Raw genomic sequence first — 18,167 nt, forward strand, 5'->3', positions numbered from 1 at the left:
ACATTCCTGGACTGCATTATCCATGTGGCATTTGAATATTTGGGGGGCCCAGAACTCACGGGGTCTCCAGATGGCATACATAACCCTCTTCCACCTCTCCAGCAGTGTACGCTGGGTTTGGGTGAGACAGATGGAGGGGATGTCATCTAAGCATTCTGTTCAAGAATCTCAATGAGAGTTGGCGTCAGACAACAAGGACACTCCTGAGAGCCAAGGACCCTGTCTTGTCTGAGGGCTGGGAAGTTCCCCATGCAGCAGAACAGCACATGTGATAACCAAATTTTCCTCTCTGTAAGGGGTGGCCTGAATGAGAGAGATCTGACTATGAGGAAATGACTTCCAAACATCCCTTGAATCTTTGATTCAAAATATGATTATAATTTCATTCAAAATATAGCAATAATAACTCACAACACAGTGATTTAAGGTTTGTAAAGGTCTGTGCTTGATAACTGCTTCTTGCTGCAACCCATGAGTCTCTCCATTTCACAGAGGAGGAAACTGAGGCTGAGAAGTTAAGTGTCTGAGCCAGGATTTGAACTCAAGTCTTCCAGAACATTCACCCTATAACACCAGCACTCAGTGTAATCAGCAGAAACAATATTGAGGGTAGAACTTAATTCAGTTTCTTTTTGTTAAATCTTTGAAAAGGAAGAAACAAAATCAAGGCTCCATAGATAAGGAGAGGGATAGATTTCATTTAGATAGAACCAAACCTCAAGAGAGCCTCATCTCAGCGCAAGATTCTCCATTACTTTAGAGAGGCCATGTGGCATTGTGTTCTAGACTTGCAGTAAGGAAGACCCAGGTTCAGTTTCCTCTTCAGACCTTTATTTACCAGTTGTGGGTCCAAAAGCAAGTTATTTACAATGTCTCTAAAATGGGGTGCTGATAGCATCATTCATCTCTCTTGGGATATCAGGCAAATGCTTCCCAGCTTAAATGAAACTCAGTTCTCTAAGAATTTTTTAAAAGTCTTTCTCAAAGATGACAGTTTAAGTCCTTCAATTTCTCAGGGGAAAAACAAACCTTCCCTTAGTTCTTTCTCTTTATGCTACAATCTGTTATCTCATCTATAAAATTAAACATTGAGAACACTACTTCACAGAGTTGTTCAAGGCAAGTATCAAGGCAGCTTGGTGGCATGCTGGGGTCTGAAAGATCTGAGTTCAAATCTTACTGAAGGAACTTTTACTAGCTTTGTTATTTCTACTCTGAGCCTCAGGTTCCTTTACAATAAAATGGGGATAATAAATAATAATAATATAATAATAAATAATAATAAAATAGAACCTGCACTCCAAAATGAGATAACATGTAAAAGACTTTGATAGTTATTTTAAGTGCTATATGTCAATGACTGTTCCTAGCTATTATATGTGTTTTATGATATCAAGTGTTATTAATAGTCACTTAATAAACAAGGGTCAACAGGTGTGGGCTGGGATGTTTTGATGAATGGAAATTTGTATTGGGCTGGATAGTCTGGGCTTTGGGTCTGTCTCTTCTGGGGCCAAGACTGTATAAGGGACACTGAACCCCGAAAGGCAGTAAGTATGATTTTGTGTTTGCTACATCATCCACCCTGTAAGAGATTGAGACTCTAGGATCTATTCTGCCTGGGATCTAATCAGGCATTCTTAAGATTACACAGAGGAGGGGCATAATGTTCAGTAAGGTGTGATTTTAGCTGGAGGTCTTGTTTTTCAAACAACTTTCTCCACCTGCTTTCTCTAACGGGAAATGGGAACTGAAGCTTTTAGATTAGGTGTTTGAGTAGCTGTTTGAATGCAAATCCCTGGGGAGAGATACCACTTTAATCTTTTATCAGTCCTTGACACCTTAGCCTAAGTAAATTTACCACCTTTTCCCTGGGGGAGGTTTCAGTACCAAGACTGCTAGAGGACCCAGTGGCCCAGAGAAGATGAGTAGGAAAGGGAAGGAGCTATCAGCAGGTAAGGGAAAGTTTAGAAGTGGGAGATCAGGTCACAAAGTTCAGTTACTTGACAATTTTCTGAGGGTTGGTGCTGGTTAAAGATAAAATATTTTAAAAAGTCCAAAATGACTTTGACAGCCAAATTGGAGATACATTGAAAATTTATGACAGCCCCAGACAGTGGGAAGACCAGCTTCCTAGGGTGAATAAAACTGTTTTCTAATTAGGCTATGGTTACCCACAGAATCACAGAGTTGGAAGGGACTTTAGAAGCATCCAAGACAACCCATACCTCTATAGCACAGAGGTACAGGATCACCTAGCCTCTAATGAATATTCATTGAGGGCAGAATCCTCGACCATATGAGAATTACTTAAAAGAACTGGGGCTGTTTAGCCTGGAGCAGAGAAGAATGGGCAGAGGTGATGGGGATATGAGAGGTAGGTTCAAATATTTGAAGGTTTGCTAAATAGAATGTGGATCAGACTTGTTGTATAAGAGCAACGTAAGTAGAAGCTACCAAGAGGCAATACCGATTTAGGCTTGATATTGAATTTTTTTTTTTCATAAAATTTTGAGCTCAGGTTGGATGACCACTTGTAAGGGATGATAGGAGGGGATTTCCTCTTTCTAGCTCCTAGATTTTGTGATTCTAAGATTCCAAATCCCATGGCTCCAGGCCCAGGCGTGAGTGTGCCTGTGACTTTCACTTTTTCCTTTGAGCCTGAAAATCAACTGGCAACATGGCATTTTCCTAACGACATTTCCCGAGTGGTCTCACACCATCAACTTAGCATTTGTACTGCTGATCAGGCTAACCTCACATGGGCAGAATGTCCTCACCTGTGCCTCCCTCCTCTTAATGGAAATAAAATGGACTTGTGTCATTTCAGTTCTGTGTTGTGATCTGTTTAGAAAGCAGAGAGTAGCTCTCTAATGCTGCACACGAAACTTTACCGGCTTTGACCTAGGTCAGAAAATAGGTACAATTAGCTAGTGAAGACGAGGGAAAGGTTGACAAATTTGTATTTCATTTGACCATCCCCTAGAAGTGACAGAGAAGATCCACCATTGTGAGATGTTAAGTGCTGCCGGGGTTCTCACCTGAGCTATTGTAATAAACCCCTAACTGATCTCCCCACTCCAATCCATCCTGTGAATAAAGTTCTTTTTTTTTAAAAAAAAAATAGTTTTTAGTTTTCAAAATTCATTTCCATAAGACTTTGAGTTCTAAATTTTCTTGCCCTCCTCCTGCCCCCCTCCCAAAGACAGGATGCAATGTGATACAGGCTCCACATATGCATTCATATTAGACATATTTTCACAATTGTTATGTTCTAAAGAATAATTAGAGTCAGTGAGAGGAACCACGAGAAAGAAGAAACATACAACAAAACGGAGTAAATAGTATGCTTTGATCTGCACTCAGACTTCATAGTTCTTTCTCTGGACATATATTTTCCATCATGAGTCTTTTAGAGTTGTCTTAGATCCTTACATTGCTGAAAAGAGCTAAGTCTATCAAAGTTAGTCATCACACAATGTTGTGATTGTACTGTGTACAATGTTCTCCTGGTTCTGGAATAAAGTTCTTGATGCATGGCTCTTACTTCAATCTAGCAAGTACTTAGTAAGCTCCTACCACGTGTGAGGCAATGTAAGAGGAACTAATGGATATCAGATGAATCTGTGATCTCATCAGTATGGCACACAGGTCAAAACCTAGCCTTTCCTGCACTTCTTGCACATCTCTTGTTCATGTTCCTTGCTTGGAGCCCAACCAATGTGTAGGAAGACTTAATCCTCACTGAAATCTAATTCACTCGTATCTCAGGACATCACCCTTGAAATGTCTTTGGTCCTGTTCTAAAACAAAAAAGGAACAAGACAAGAGTTCCATGTAGAATCACAGATCTAAAGATTTAAGGAATCTCAGAGACAGTCTAGCAAAAATCCCTTCACTTTTATGAACGAGCAAATTGAGATAGAGGGAAGGTTAAGTGATTTTTCCTAAAGTTAAGCGTATATTAAGCCTCATAGATAGGACCTGAACCCCAGGCCATTGACTCTAGAATTAGTGTCCTTTTTTCTGAATTAAGCTGCCTCCCTTGCTTTCCTTGACTTCATAAGGATGCCAGTGGAGGACATAAGATGTCCATTGGTGCCCCTCATTCTCATCCCCTAACCAGCTGTCATTCCTTTTCTTTATACTGGCTCCTTTATTACCCTCTGGGTTCCACTTCTCCCTCTCCAGACTTCTTTCTCCATCATTCTCCAGTAGCTTCCTCACCCTGGAAGATCCCTCTGCCCCTGCAACCTCTTCTTCTAATTGATCCATTCCTCCCAAAACCTTTGTTTTAAGGAAAGAGTTCAGATCAGCCATACTCATGCCTTCATTCTCTTGGGCTCCTCTTCTGGTTCTCTAGACTTCTTTGTCCACCATCCTTCTCACCCTGGAAGATAACTCCAGTCCTGCAGCCCCTTCCTTTGAGTGGCCAGTTCCATTTTACAACACATTCCTTTGATGGCATCCTTTATTCTAGGATTGATTCCCCGCCCCCCGATTTGCACCCCCCACTGGTAATGATGTGCAGTATGTAAAGAATTCAGAAGGCCTGAGTTCAAATCCCACTTCTGTCACATACTAGCTTGGGTGACTCTGGGCAAGTCACTTAACCCCTGTTTGCCTCAGTTTCCTGATCTCTAAAATAGGGATAATAATAGCACCTTCTTCCCAGGGTTGTTGTGAGGAGTAAGCACTATATAAATGTTAGCTGTTGTTGTTATTTTACCCACCTGCCTGGAAAGACTCAGGGGCTCCTATCTGCCAATAGGATAAAATTTAAGCTCCTTGGCTTTCCACTGAAGGATCCCTACTACCTAGAAAAGTCAGAAGAACTCTAGATTTGGGGGTCAGAGAAGAGCATTGATCCTGGTGTTAGAGGACTGAAAATTTTAAATCCTGCCTCTGAGCCTTGCTACCTGTGTGACCTTCGATCAGTCACTCATTTGCTCTTCACTAAGGTGGGCAGCTCCAGCTTCCTTTACTAGACTTTGTTTCATTAACTTGAAAGTTTGGGTGGATACAGGGAAATGCCGCACATGAGGTAGCTATCAGGCAGGGATGTTTTCTGAAGGAAATGGCTGAAACATGAGGGTCTGCAGAATGAACATTCCCCAGGGGATTGGCTTGAAGGATGCGTTGACAGCTTCCCTGCTGATTTCAGCCTTATTAGCAATGATTCATTCAGGCCTCACCTCAGTCTTATCTCTGTGAACAGCTCATGCACGTTTATTTGCAGTGACAACCAAGGAAATCTCACGACTCTATCTCTACCCCTCTGCGAATTACACTATACCAGACCATCTCTCGTAATCAGCAAGGAGTCAACAAGCATTTGTTAAATACCTACTTTGTGCAAAGCACTGCGCTGAGTGCTGCTAATACAAAGGAAAAGAAATTTTAAAAAAACTGTAACAAAACAAAAAACCATCCCTGCCTTCAGGGAGCTTACATTTTTAAAAAATGAATCCAAAACTTTTTTTTGCTCCTCAAGGTTGAGTGATACTACTTAAACATAATTATTTTCTAAATTTCATTGAATTTTACTTTTTCAATGATCAAGTATTTATTTTTTCCTTCCCACCCCAACACCGCCCATGAAAAAGAAAACCATTGCCATAAATATTATCAGTCAGCAAGCATTTATGAAGCGCCTAGTATGTGCCGACATTGTACTAAATGTAGAGGATACAATCTCAGTCTAATGGAAATGCATGCAGATAACTAGATACAGACAAGCTTTACACAGGATAAATTGGAGATAATCAACAGAGAGAAGATCAAGGTATACATAGTCGAACAAGACAAATTCCCGTATTGACCATGTTTTATAAATGTGGATCTCATTTTACATCTTTAGTCTGTTACCTCTCTGTCTCTGGAGGTGGCTAGCATTCTTTGTCATCAATGCTGCAGGATCGCACTTGGCCATCGTATCAATTAGGCTTCCCATGTCTTTCACAGTTGTTTATTTTTATACTGCTGTCACAATACGGATTTATCTAATTCTGCTCACTTCCATCTACATCCATTCAGACAAGTCTTCCCAGATTTCTTCATCATTTCTTACATCACAATAGTATATATTAAAAAATAGTATTCCATGATGTGAAAATATGCAAGAATTTGTTCACCTTGTCTCTAATTGATGGGAAATTCCTTAGTTTATTTTCCCACTATAATTTTTTTTTTTGCATTGTTAGGACCTTTTTCTCTTTCTTTGATTTCTTTGTGAAGGAGCTTACGCTCCAATGGGGAGACATTCTTAAATTGCTATGCATGCTAGCTTTGGTGACTGGGACAGGCTGCAGTTGTCAAGAAAGCAGGAGTCATCAGGCTGTACCAGTAGGTTCAATGATGCTTAGTCTGACTGGGCTCTAAATCTTCATTCTACAAGTGAGGAAACTAAGACCCAGAGAGGAGAAAAGACTTGTTTATGGGTAGTTAGAGAGAGTCTGACTAATAATAACATCTCATATTTTTCCTACAACACTTGGAATTATAGAGCTCTTCATGTTCATGACCTCATTTGATCCTCAGTAACTATGTGGGGCAAACATTAACCTCATGTTTTGTTGTTCAGTCATTTCAATCGTGTCTCACTCTTCATGACCCCACTCAGGGTTTTCTCAGCAAACATATTGGAGTGGTTTGCCATTTCCTTCTCCAGTCCATTTTATAGATTAGGAAACTGAGGCAAACAGGATTAATTGGCTTGCCCAGGATCACATAGCTAGTAAGTGTCTGAGGCCAACTTTGAACATAACTCTTCCTGACCCCAGGTCCAGTGCTCCATGCACTCACTGTACCACCTAGCTGCCCTTATTTTACAAATGAAGTTGGGGATGTGACTTGTGCAAAGTCAGTGGTTACAGGCAGAGACATGACTAGAAACCATGCCTTCTGACTTCTGGTCCAAGTATCTTTGTATTATATGTCTCCATCTTCTAAGAGTATTGGATTGGAAGTTAGAGGAACTAAGCATGAATCCTAAATTTCATACTTTATAGGGTCACCCCCCCCATTTTACATTGAGTCTGCAAGAGGTTAAGTGACTTGCCTAAAGTCACTTAGTAAGTGTCTGATGCAGAGTATGAAAAAATTTTTTTCCTGATTGCAAGTCAAGCACTCTCTCCATTATGTAACCTAGCTACCTCTACTCATTGACCATGTGACCTAAGGCAAAGCACTTCACCTTTCTCTCCTCCATTTTCTTACCTGTAAAATGGCAGTGATGGACTGGATGATCTCCAAAAGCTCTTCTAGTTCTATAAGACCACATTCCTATTATCTCTTTGAATGAAAGAAAGCACCTAGCAATTCCCTCCCTTGGGCATGATGGCTCCCCATACTCATGTTTCATCAAATACCTGACAAACTTAAACCATGAGTATATAGTTTAAGTATTATTTCCTAGAATAAAAACCTATTAATTTCTCCCAGGTGCCTGTGGCAACGAGCTGCTTAACTCAAGCACCTGAACAGTCTTACTGGTGAGGATGCTACTTCAATTCAACTTGTCTCTTGCTTTCCAAACAGCAGCCAAAGAGGGGACATGAGAGAAGTATCGTGATATATGCCATGACCTCAGAGTCCTCAGAACTTGCCACCAGAGTCTCAGGAAGAAGAGTGAAACACATCTTTCATCTCAGTTCTCTCAGCCATTGAATTTTAAATTGGAAGGGACATCAGAGGCTGGGTTGTCGAACATGAAAACCAATCCCTTAAAACATGCCCAAGTGCACATCCAGCTTGAAGTCCTCTAGTGGGGGAGAGAGGGAAGAAATCCCTACATTAGGAGGCATCCTATAATGCTTCTTGACAGCTCTAATCATTAGAAAGCCTAATTAAGCCTAAATTGACTTCTTTGTAACTGGCTTCCATTATTCCTACTTCTTCTCTCTGGATCCAAACAGAACAAGTCTAATCTCTTTTTCTACATGATACTTCTTCAAATAATTGAAGAAAACATTTACGTTTTTCCAGGATCTTCTTTTCTTAAAGATAAACATTGCCGATTTTTTTCAACTGATTCTCACATGACCTCACATCCACCATCTTGGTCACTGTCCTCTGAATACCCTCCAGTGTGTCAGTCAGTGTGCTTCCTAAAATGTGATGCCTAAATATGAACCAAGACTTCAAGAGTGGTCAGATGTGGACTTCACACAGTGGTACTCCTTTCCCCAATCCTGGGCATCATGTCTCTCTTAATGTAGCTTGAGAATGGGATTATTTCTTGGCCAACATATCACAATATTGATTCATTTTGAGGTTTTAGTCCACTTATATGCCCAATTCAGCTTAACTCAATGATTAGTTGTTGTCCTTCATTCTTGAAGAAGAACAAATTACATCACTATATTGAGGCCCATGTACCTTGTCTGACTGGCTGATAGACCAATATGAGTTCAGAAGGCTTTACTACAGGTAAGTCAAAAATAGTCTCACTATTTGGGAAGTGTCTCTAAATTTGTGCATTTCACATTTATTTTGAGCTACCTAATTTTGCTTTTCTCAAAGAGCACAGCACCTTTTTTGGATTCAGGCATGCCATGCTGTGTGGTCCAGTACCAGTGGGTCCCATGAGTCCCATTCCAAAGTTCTTTAGAAAGACCTTGAGAGTGTCATTGTATCACTTTTTCTGACTTCCAATTTAACTCATTAAACATTTACTAAACAAGGTATGGGCATAATAAACTATTATTGTTCTATAAGAAAAAATAAAAGTGAGGAATTTGGATAAAGATGAAAAGACTTATATGCTCTGATACAAAGGGAAGTAAGGAGAGCCAGGAAAGCAATCCCTTTGCTATATCATGCTGCTTTTATAAATGTGGATGAAGCTACCTGTGTCAAAATCAGGGCACTTGGATTTGAACCAAGTCAGAACAGGTTGTTACATGGTGTGATGGCTAGAGCAAAGGGCTGAGGTTCAAATCCTGACTTTCCTACTTAGTACGGTCTAACCCTCTGTGTCTGAATCCTTTCACCAAGACAGAAGATAATTCAGATACAGGAGATAAGATGAGGCCAAAATGTCAGCGTGGGACTAAAACAAGGACAGGAAGAGCAAGACAGGAGCAGCTTTCCCTGAATGACACATTTTTGCCACACTCAGCATGTTTTTTGTTGAAACATACCTATCTTTGAAAGTGGGTTCCTACGTGCTGTCTAGCTTCCTTCTGGTTTATTAAAGGGGAATATTTTGACCCAGTAAGACACGCACAATTGTCAAATTGTTGTGGTTGTTTAATGTTTCCAAAAGCTAGTCTGACAGCCATATGATATATAAGAAGCCCCTGCAGGGCCCAGCTCCATTCCTGCCATCAGGGATTTGTCATCTCCTATAGAATTTGACCTGAGGTTGATCACAGAACCACATCAAACACAGAACACAAGCTCTTGGCAGAGAAAAAAAAAACTTCTGCCTTAGGTCTTGGACCTGTTCTTGAGCACTGCTTTTATCAGGTTCTTTTGATTTGTGCCCCGATTGACCTTTCCTTCTCTAGACTCTATGAGCCCATCTGAATACCCACAATGCCTACCAATTCCTACTTTATTGGCACTCAGTCAATTGATAAGTGAGATTTTATTAATCACCTTCTAAATGCCAGGGATGAAAATACAAACATAAAATCTGACCTGTCCTCATAGACCTTGTATTCTTTAGAGGAAAGCAACATATACAATTGCATGCACAGTAAATACAAGATAATTTTTCAGAGAGGGAAACGCTAGTAGTTGAGATTATCAGGAAAGTCTCATGTAGGGGCAGGCGTTTAAACTGAGCTTTGGATGATCTAGGTATTATTAGAGGTAGAGATGAGGAAGGATAGACTGGGGAAAGCCTCGACAGAAGCACGGAGATGGGAGATGAAGTGGCCTAACAGAGGAGCAACAAAAGGGCCAGCCTGGCCCAGTAATGTCCACAAAGAGGGGTATCCTGTACAGCAAGCCTTGAAAGATAGATTGAAGTCAGGTAGTGAATGGGGTTTTTTAAAAAAAATTTTCTGCTTTTTTATTATACTATTTTATTTTTCCCCCAGTTACATATCTAGTGAAGGGTTTTAAAAGAGAGGAGTGTGGATTTGTTCCTATAGTTTATAAAGAACTTTTGGAGTTGATTGAGCAGGAGAGTGCTGTGGTCATACCTGCACTTTAGAAACAGCAGTTTAGGAGGCTGGATGGAGGATAGACTAGCTTCTTTTTATACTGGAGACTGTATCTCATACGTATAATTTTTTACATACTGTCTCTCCCATCAGAATGTGAGCTTTTTAAGAGCAAGAATTATGGTGGTGGTGGTTGACCTTTCTTTGTACCCCTAGCACTTAGCGCAGTACTTGGCACATGGTAAATACTTAGTAATTATTGGTTGACTGGTTATATTGGAAGGAAGAGTGTCTCAAGGCAGGAGAGCCAATTAGGAGTCCATTGTAATCATCCCAGTGCGAAGTGAAGAGATTCCAAACTAGAGTAGTGGCCACAGGAGTGGAGAGAAGGGGGGAATCTTCAAGAGGTGGCATAGAAATACAATGGACAAGATCAGACAACTGAATGGATGAATAGGGGTGGGGATGAGGATGACAGGAATAGTGAATATCTATGAGGTTGTAAACCTGGGTACTAGAAAACTGGTGATGCTCTCAGCAAAAGGAGGAAATTTAGAAGAGGGTCAGTTTGGAGGAAAGATAGGGAATTTAAAAAAAATTAAAAAGCCAACAAGTTCTATTTTAGTCATGTTGAGACTGAGATCCTAAAATGTCCAATAGACAGATGGTGATGGGGGAATTGGCACTCAAGAGAAATTAAGGCTGAATATATAGATCTGGGCTTCATCAGTATAGACGTGATCATTGAACCCATGGGAACTAAAAAGATCACTGAGCGTATAGATTAGAAGTTAAAAGAGCTTAGGACAGTCTTCTTATCTGCTCTGGGGGCACACATACAGATAAGGGGCAAGACAGGAGTGATGATCTAGCAGAAGAGACAAAGAAGGAGCTTTCAGGCAAGTCTGAGTTGAAAGAGTAGATCAGTGATCCCAGAGAAACCCAGAGAGGGTGGTCATCAGTGTCAAATGGTGCAAAGGGAGCCTTCCCTTCTCCTTCAGCTTCTTCCCGTCTGAGTCCCTGAGACAAGTTTGCTCCTCTCTATCCCTAGCTTCTCCCCCGTTGTCTGTGTAGATCTGAAGCGTGTGCCAGACTCCCTGATGCTCAGGTTCAATCTTCATCTTGGCCTACCCTTGTAACTCCTGCTTAACCCTTAATGAGAATTTTCTGCACTCAAACCATTTTTTAGAGAGGATGTCTAAAGGGGGAAAGTGAGGCTCAGAAAGGTTAAGTGACAGCTAGGGAGTTCCAGAAGTGGGATTTGAGTTTAGGTCTCTTCCTGACTCTTAAGTCAAGCACCTTTAGGTACCTAGTAATGAATACAGTTTCTCCCAAGTGGATTCATTTTATTCCCTTGTCCTGAATTGTTTTTATGGATCACTTTAACCTAATAATTCAATATTTGTCCAATCCTTCTTTCTTTGCACTATGTAGACACTGCTAGCATCCGCAGAGGTATCCTAGGATAAATGTAAAGAAGTAACCCTGAGAAAGGTGCTGGTGGAGCCCTGAGTTGCAGGTGGGGGGAGGTCAGAGTGACATCAATATAAGGGAAGAAGAGAGGGAGGTAGGGCAGAGGAGCTCAGAACCTCATCTAGGTCAGCCTCCACCAGGCAGAAGACTTTATGACTTCTAAGATCCCTCCCAACTCAAAATCTCTAATTTTGTGAGTCTCTTATATGCCACCTGGGCTCTATACCATCCTTCCCTATTCTGATATGTAAATCTGTAAATTTCCTTGAGTAGCAAATTACTGGGATATGTCTTCCCAAATTTGTGCCCTCATTGCCAACTCCCTTGATGTAGGTTACTTCAACTGTTTTGAGAACAAGAAAAATCCATTTTTGGCCTGCTTTAATTAAATGGATGAGGCGCCTGTCCAGCTTCCTGACTTGCCTCTCCCAGCCATGTTCTCTAAAGGTCTTTACACAGTCCCCATCCACATAAGGCAGGCCTGTTTCTGACACTGTCATTTAATAAAAAGAGAAAGCTGTTGACGTACATTATGGTAACTGAAATATGCCAGACTCGTAGCCAAGTTCCAGTCCCTGAGGTACTTAAGGCCTAACAAGGCTTAGGACCATCAAGCAACTGAAACAGATTTCTTCACATCTGCCAATCCAATCCTGATCCAGTGCAGAGAGGGAGATGGTAGGAGATCTGTCTGTCTGGGGGTAGAGAATGACGCAGAATCCATCAGAGTTGGTCAATAGCAGAGCCTCATTGGATTTAGGAAGGGAGGCCATTTGCTCCTTGGAAAATACACTTTGTCTTTGAGTTTTGATGGCCTGGGGAGGCTGAGTGTTAGATCAATGTGGTGGCAGATTGCTGAGACTATGTTCCCTGACTGGGACTCCTGTAGTCTACCAAAACACTCCAAAGCAATCATCTTAGGATAACCAAGAGGGTTGTAACAATATGCAGAATTGAAATGTGTGCGTGAGTGTGTGTGTTTAAGTATTATGCCCATATGGAGCACGAATAAAAAGTTAGATCTGGGCTTTAGTTTACATTCTGCCATTTATTGATTGCATCACCTTGGGTAAGTTCCATAATCTCTTTCAGCCTCAGTTTCCTCACCTGTAAAGTGGGAACAATACTTTGTCTTTGTTTTGTGCATTGTCTCTGAAGAATTGAAAGTGAGCGTTACCTAGAAGTCCATGGAGGTGCATGATGGAATGTGAGAAGGCTGCAACAGATTACAAAGAAAGAGTGACAGAGGAAAATCAGAGAAAATTTCAAGAAAAGTTTGATCCGAAAAAGAAAGTGGGCTGGTCATGTGATGAGAGAAAGGCAATCAAGGGACAGTTCATGTCCTCCATTGTTATTTTTGTGATGTCAGGAGAAAGTGAGGAAATCTGCCAATGTATGAAGTGACTCCCCAATGGCAAACTTTGAGGTCATGAACATGAAGTATCATGGTAATGGATTTAGCATCAGAAGACTTGGGTTCAAAATCCTGCCTCTATCAGGATGTTACTTCACTTTTCTTAGCCTCAGTACTCTCATCTGTAAAAGGAAGGAATTGAGCTAGATGTCCACTAAGATTCCCCACAGCTCTAAATCCTGTAAAAGCTTTGCAGGCTGGGCAGGCCTGGAAGGCTTGCAGTCTGTATCATAGGAGTGAACAACCTCATTGATGAGATCATAGATCCATTTGAGCTCTTAAGGACCACCTTCATCTCAGAGTTTTTTTAAGGAAACCACTTTACAAATTGTAAGTGATCAACACTGGAGGGATGATTATTATGAATCCGATAAGCTATGGTTTCTATTTAGCCACTTGTCCCAAAGGGCTCCATTTACAGCAGCAGCTGGAGCTTGGCCAAGTTAGGAAAATCCTTTAGGGCCATTCAAAATAAATTTTATTGTTAAAAGGCTTTAAAAGAATGCCAAGAATCATGCAAGTATGGTTACTTGTAATGTATAGTAAAGAGAATCAATGAGAGAACGAACCCATAGGAATATTGAATCATTCAGGTCATGGAGAGCTTCACTGCAGTGACTTTTAAAAGCAGAAGTAGGTAGCGGGATTAATTCTCACTGGGACAGAGCCTGGTTTGTCTTGTTTGGACAAAATGGATATACTTGGAAATTTGTATAAGGTTAGTCTTCTTTCCAAATGTGTCCTTTGTAGAAATAGGTTTTAAGTGTTACATGATTTAAGTGGAGAAGCAGTAGTGATAAGTCGGGTTAATGTTTTTATTTTTAGAAAAATAATTAGGAATTTTCAGCACCTTTAATCTTACAATTTGTCCTATTAGAGACCAGTAATTATGAGCAATTTCAACCATGTGAGTTGAGTTTTAAACCCCATTTTAAACTCTGTTTCTGAGAATATACTTCTCTCTGCAAGGCTGAACTACAAGTAGATCACCCTGGTTAATGCCAAGATTAATCAGTAAACGATTCCATTTCTCCACAAATTCAGATGCACATTCTCCTTTCCATGACCTTGTTACAAAGTGTCTCTCTTGGGCCCTCTCCCCACCCTATACCTACCAAATTCTTTGGGCAGTGAACAGGCATAAATCAGTTGTCATTCACACTTCAAATGTAATGATGACTTTGTGCATTTAAGTTTTAAAGTTTAATTTGATTTTGCATTTGACTCCTCTTGCATATTTAACTTTTATGAGACACTTTTTCTCATCTTACTTGGCTCCTAAGGTGATTTGAAATAACTTATCTCAAAAACATCATTTCTTGATTTATTCCTCATTTCCCCTCCCCTTCCCATGGCTTTTTCTGAATCTCTTGTTGGAGGGTTTTTTGGTGGGAGGGGCAGCCAATACGGTGCTGACTATATTCATTAATTAAGGGGAGAAGAGAAGTAATAGGACTGAGGACTTCAGACCTGAATTTGCTCAGCTCTATCATCTCCACACCTGCCTCGCTGAGGCTTAATTTTCTGAGTAATTTCCCAGGGGTCCCTCACACACCACGCCACTTTCCATAGCCTGTTAGCCGTGTCATTTTGTCAGCTTGAGTGCTACAGACATGTTACAGGTTGGTGAAGTTTTCTGTTTTTTCCTTAAAAGATCTCTCTCCTTTGTTAAGGTGCCAGTGCCCTTTGCAGTGGCTGGTCCTACCCATATATCCTTGCTCTTTAGCTGAGATTGCTTCCTCCCGGTTTCATGGTGACTAGTTACTAGCACATGAGTATGAGGGAAAGCAATGAGTAGCCTCAGTTTCCTCTAGCAGGTCTGGCTGGGACGGGCAATTTTGCAAATATAGCAGCACAGCTGCCTTTGAAATAGCGAAGACTCCTCTGGGCATCTATTTGCGGATCATTTCCTTTGAGAACAAGGTCGGAGATGACAATCTGGAGATGAAGCAAATATATTCCAGGCCCCCTCCTGCCTGTGCCATGTTTGCAGACACTGTCTTCTACTATGGCATCATAACAAAGCATGTCTTTTATTTGGAGTTGGTAGGACTCACAGTAGTGCTGGAGGAAGACTATGTTTATGCCTTTAGAGATTTCTGAAAGATGTGTGATTTGGAGGTGACTGTGCCAGGCTGTTCTGATGGACTGTGGTCTGGGAAAGTGTGCTGTATGGTCTCCTGAAAGACAAATAGGATTTTATCAACATCTCTTCATTTGAGTCAGGAAATCAGATGCCTTGAAATTGGTTGAAAGAGTCAGCAAAGCAGAGATTTCTGCCTAACATAATGGGACTTCAGAAGCAGCCAAACCAGATGACTCTTGTAATGCAGAATGTGAAGCAATAGGTAGAAGTTACCAGCAGACAGATTTGGGTTCAGAATAAAGGACAACTTGGAAACAGTCAGCTGTCAAAAAAAAGCTTAGAATTAAATGCAAAGAACCTTACAGAATAGGAACCTGAAGTGGAGAGAAGTTGACTGATTTGCCCAAGGTCACACAAATAGTATGAGGTGAGATTTGAACTGAGATCCTTTGTTTCCAGTGGTAGTGCTCTTTCCATCATATCAAGATATTCTCTACATGAAAGGAGACGACCTCAAGAGACTGAGTTCACCTCAGTGGAGGCTGAAGCAGCCACACAAGCAGTGGCTGTACTCTACATTCCAGTCTAACTGGATGAATAGCCATTCTCTTCACTCAATATGCCATCTTCCCCTGCCAGACATTTGCCAAGGCCATCTCCAATGTCCCTCTTCAATCTCACCTTTTATATTCAATCTCTTTCAAGATTCAGTTCTGGTGTCACCTCCTCTACGTAGCTTTCTAGGGTCTTCTTTGAGTGTTTTCTTTCACTCCTAAAGATTTCTATAGTACATTGTTTAGATTTCTCCTTTGCCCCCCTCATTCTCTGCTTTTCATCATATTTAACAGTGGTCTTGGGATATCCCTCTTGGACCACCCCTCACATTACTCAGTAGAACCTGTGTGCCTTAAAGATAGGAACTGTGTATGTTTTTTTTTAATTTCATTTCTCCAGTGCCTTGTGCATATACAACCACATGCAAGATTTCTGAATTCAACAGTATGGGATCTCCCAGCTTGGAAACTTCCTTCACCATCATAGGCTTAGTAGATAAGTCATAGAGAAGTACCCCAGAGAGGTTAAGTGATTTGCCCAAGATCACAAAACTACCAAGTGAAAGAGGTGAGGACATAAACCAACATCTCCCTGATTTTAAGTCCAGCACTCCATGAACTAAATCACACTGGTTGCTGCTTTTCATAAAGTAGGTACATATTTTAATTAATTCAATAGATATGTATTTCTTTTGGTGGGCAGCTAGATGGTGCTGTGGATAGAGTGGCTTGGAGTCAGGAAGACTCATCTTCATGAGTTCAAAGCTGGCTTTAGACACTTAGTAGCTGTATGACCCTGGGCAAGTTTGTTAAATTAGTTGAAGGAAATGGCAAACTACGCCAGTATCTTCGCCAAAAAAAACCACAAACAAGATCATGAAGAGTTAGACCTTACTGAAAAACAAGTGAACAACAAAGATACGTATTTTAATTCAACTATCTACTATCTTTTAATTAAAGGATATTGTAGCAAGGACTTTATAGACTGTTGCCTTAGATAGAGATTTGGTTGGATCTTGTCTGAGGTCATTTTACCTCTAAATGCCTTGCTTCTGCCATTTCTTTGACAGTATAGACACTACCATCAGTGAAGACATTAAATTGAGGTCTAACAAAGCCACCTCCCCCCAAATTAAAATCTCAACCCCAACTTCTTTTCAGACAGGTAGTGATTTTTACCCACTATCAAGCAAATGGATGCTGGGAGTTGTTTTATTTTCTAGAAATAGGGAAAGGTTTTGTCTGGTCTACCTGTACTCTAATGTCTAAGTAATATTGTGTTATATTTGAAAAGAGACTGACTGGAGTCAGAGAGTCAGTCTGTGGTTGAAAAGCAGAGCATGACACCCTGTGGACTAAAGTAGACCCTGGGGGATTGAGCCTCAAGCTTATGTTTCATAAGCATCCTACTCTATTCCATGTCAACTGAGGTAACTAAACCAGAGGCCCTGACCATATGGACTGATCATCCCTACCCACTTTCTGGGTGGGTCAGCCCATGCCTTGGGACCATTTCTTGTAGGGACCACCCTTTTCTTTCTTATTCTTTGTCCCTATTTCTTGTGGGTCTTGCCCTCCAAACCCACCATCTTTTACAAAAACAAATATGCAAATAACAAACCTTTGAAGTGATAAAATATTACTAATTTTCCTTTTGAAGAAGTCTTATTAATACTTTCTTTTACACTTCCATTGGATTTTTCATGTAACATTGTATATTGTGCTAGGCTTATCCCACTTCTAGACTGTTAGACATAAGAGGACAGGTACTGATTTATCTGTATGTCTCTCTCAGTACCTAGATTAGGCACTTAGTCAATGTCTGTTTGTTGGTTGAATCATTGTGTGAATGAATGAATGAATGACAAAACAGGCCCAGGACTATTCTTGTGGTCACTATCTACAAGGGTAGAAAGTATTTGACTATGTTAGTATAGTAATAACCTATTCATGTTAGGCTTTAGGGTGTTAGGATAAATTTTTGTGTGCTTCGTAATCAAGTCAACCCATGATAAATCAAGAGAAACTCACAATCCTAATTGTTCACATATCCATCCTCTCACACCCACTTTCCAGCTTTCCTTTATGCACTGCTCCTTGAGGGTATAGACTGTCTTGTTTGTATTCCCAGAGATTAGCACAATGTCTAGCACATAGTGCTTCATGAAAGCTTTATTTTTCTCTCTTTCTTGGGTATTCAAGTGATTTCCCTCATCCTCCCCCATATGTGTGATGAGATGTGATCAAGGACCGCAAAATCCTTTTTGTATTTAATAAGACATAACATGAGGCTAGATAGGCTGCTGTGATCAGAAGCACCTGAGCAAGGACTCTGCCACCACCATCCTCCCAAAAGGGGGAGATACTTGAGACACCACCCACTCACTTCTTAAGTCTTTGGCCCCAGTTTCCCTCATCTGTCTCTTTGATTGGGCCCAAAGTGAAATCCTATTTTTGATAGGTTATCAGAGTGTGTCTTCATTAAAACAATTTGGATTTTTAAAAAATAATCACAGGACTGGAGC

The 18,167-nt window shown here is 40.7% G+C and overlaps 1 protein-coding gene across 5 annotated transcripts in view; it reads left to right on the plus strand.

Annotated features, from left to right (window-relative positions):
* GALNT18 (polypeptide N-acetylgalactosaminyltransferase 18) overlaps positions 1-18,167 on the plus strand; it is a 512,574-nt gene that overhangs the window by 287,441 nt on the left and 206,966 nt on the right. The gene's annotated exons all lie outside the window — the stretch shown is intronic.

Source organism: Notamacropus eugenii, chromosome 6, assembly GCF_028372415.1.
Source record: "Notamacropus eugenii isolate mMacEug1 chromosome 6, mMacEug1.pri_v2, whole genome shotgun sequence".
Classification (NCBI taxonomy): Eukaryota; Metazoa; Chordata; class Mammalia; order Diprotodontia; family Macropodidae; genus Notamacropus; species Notamacropus eugenii.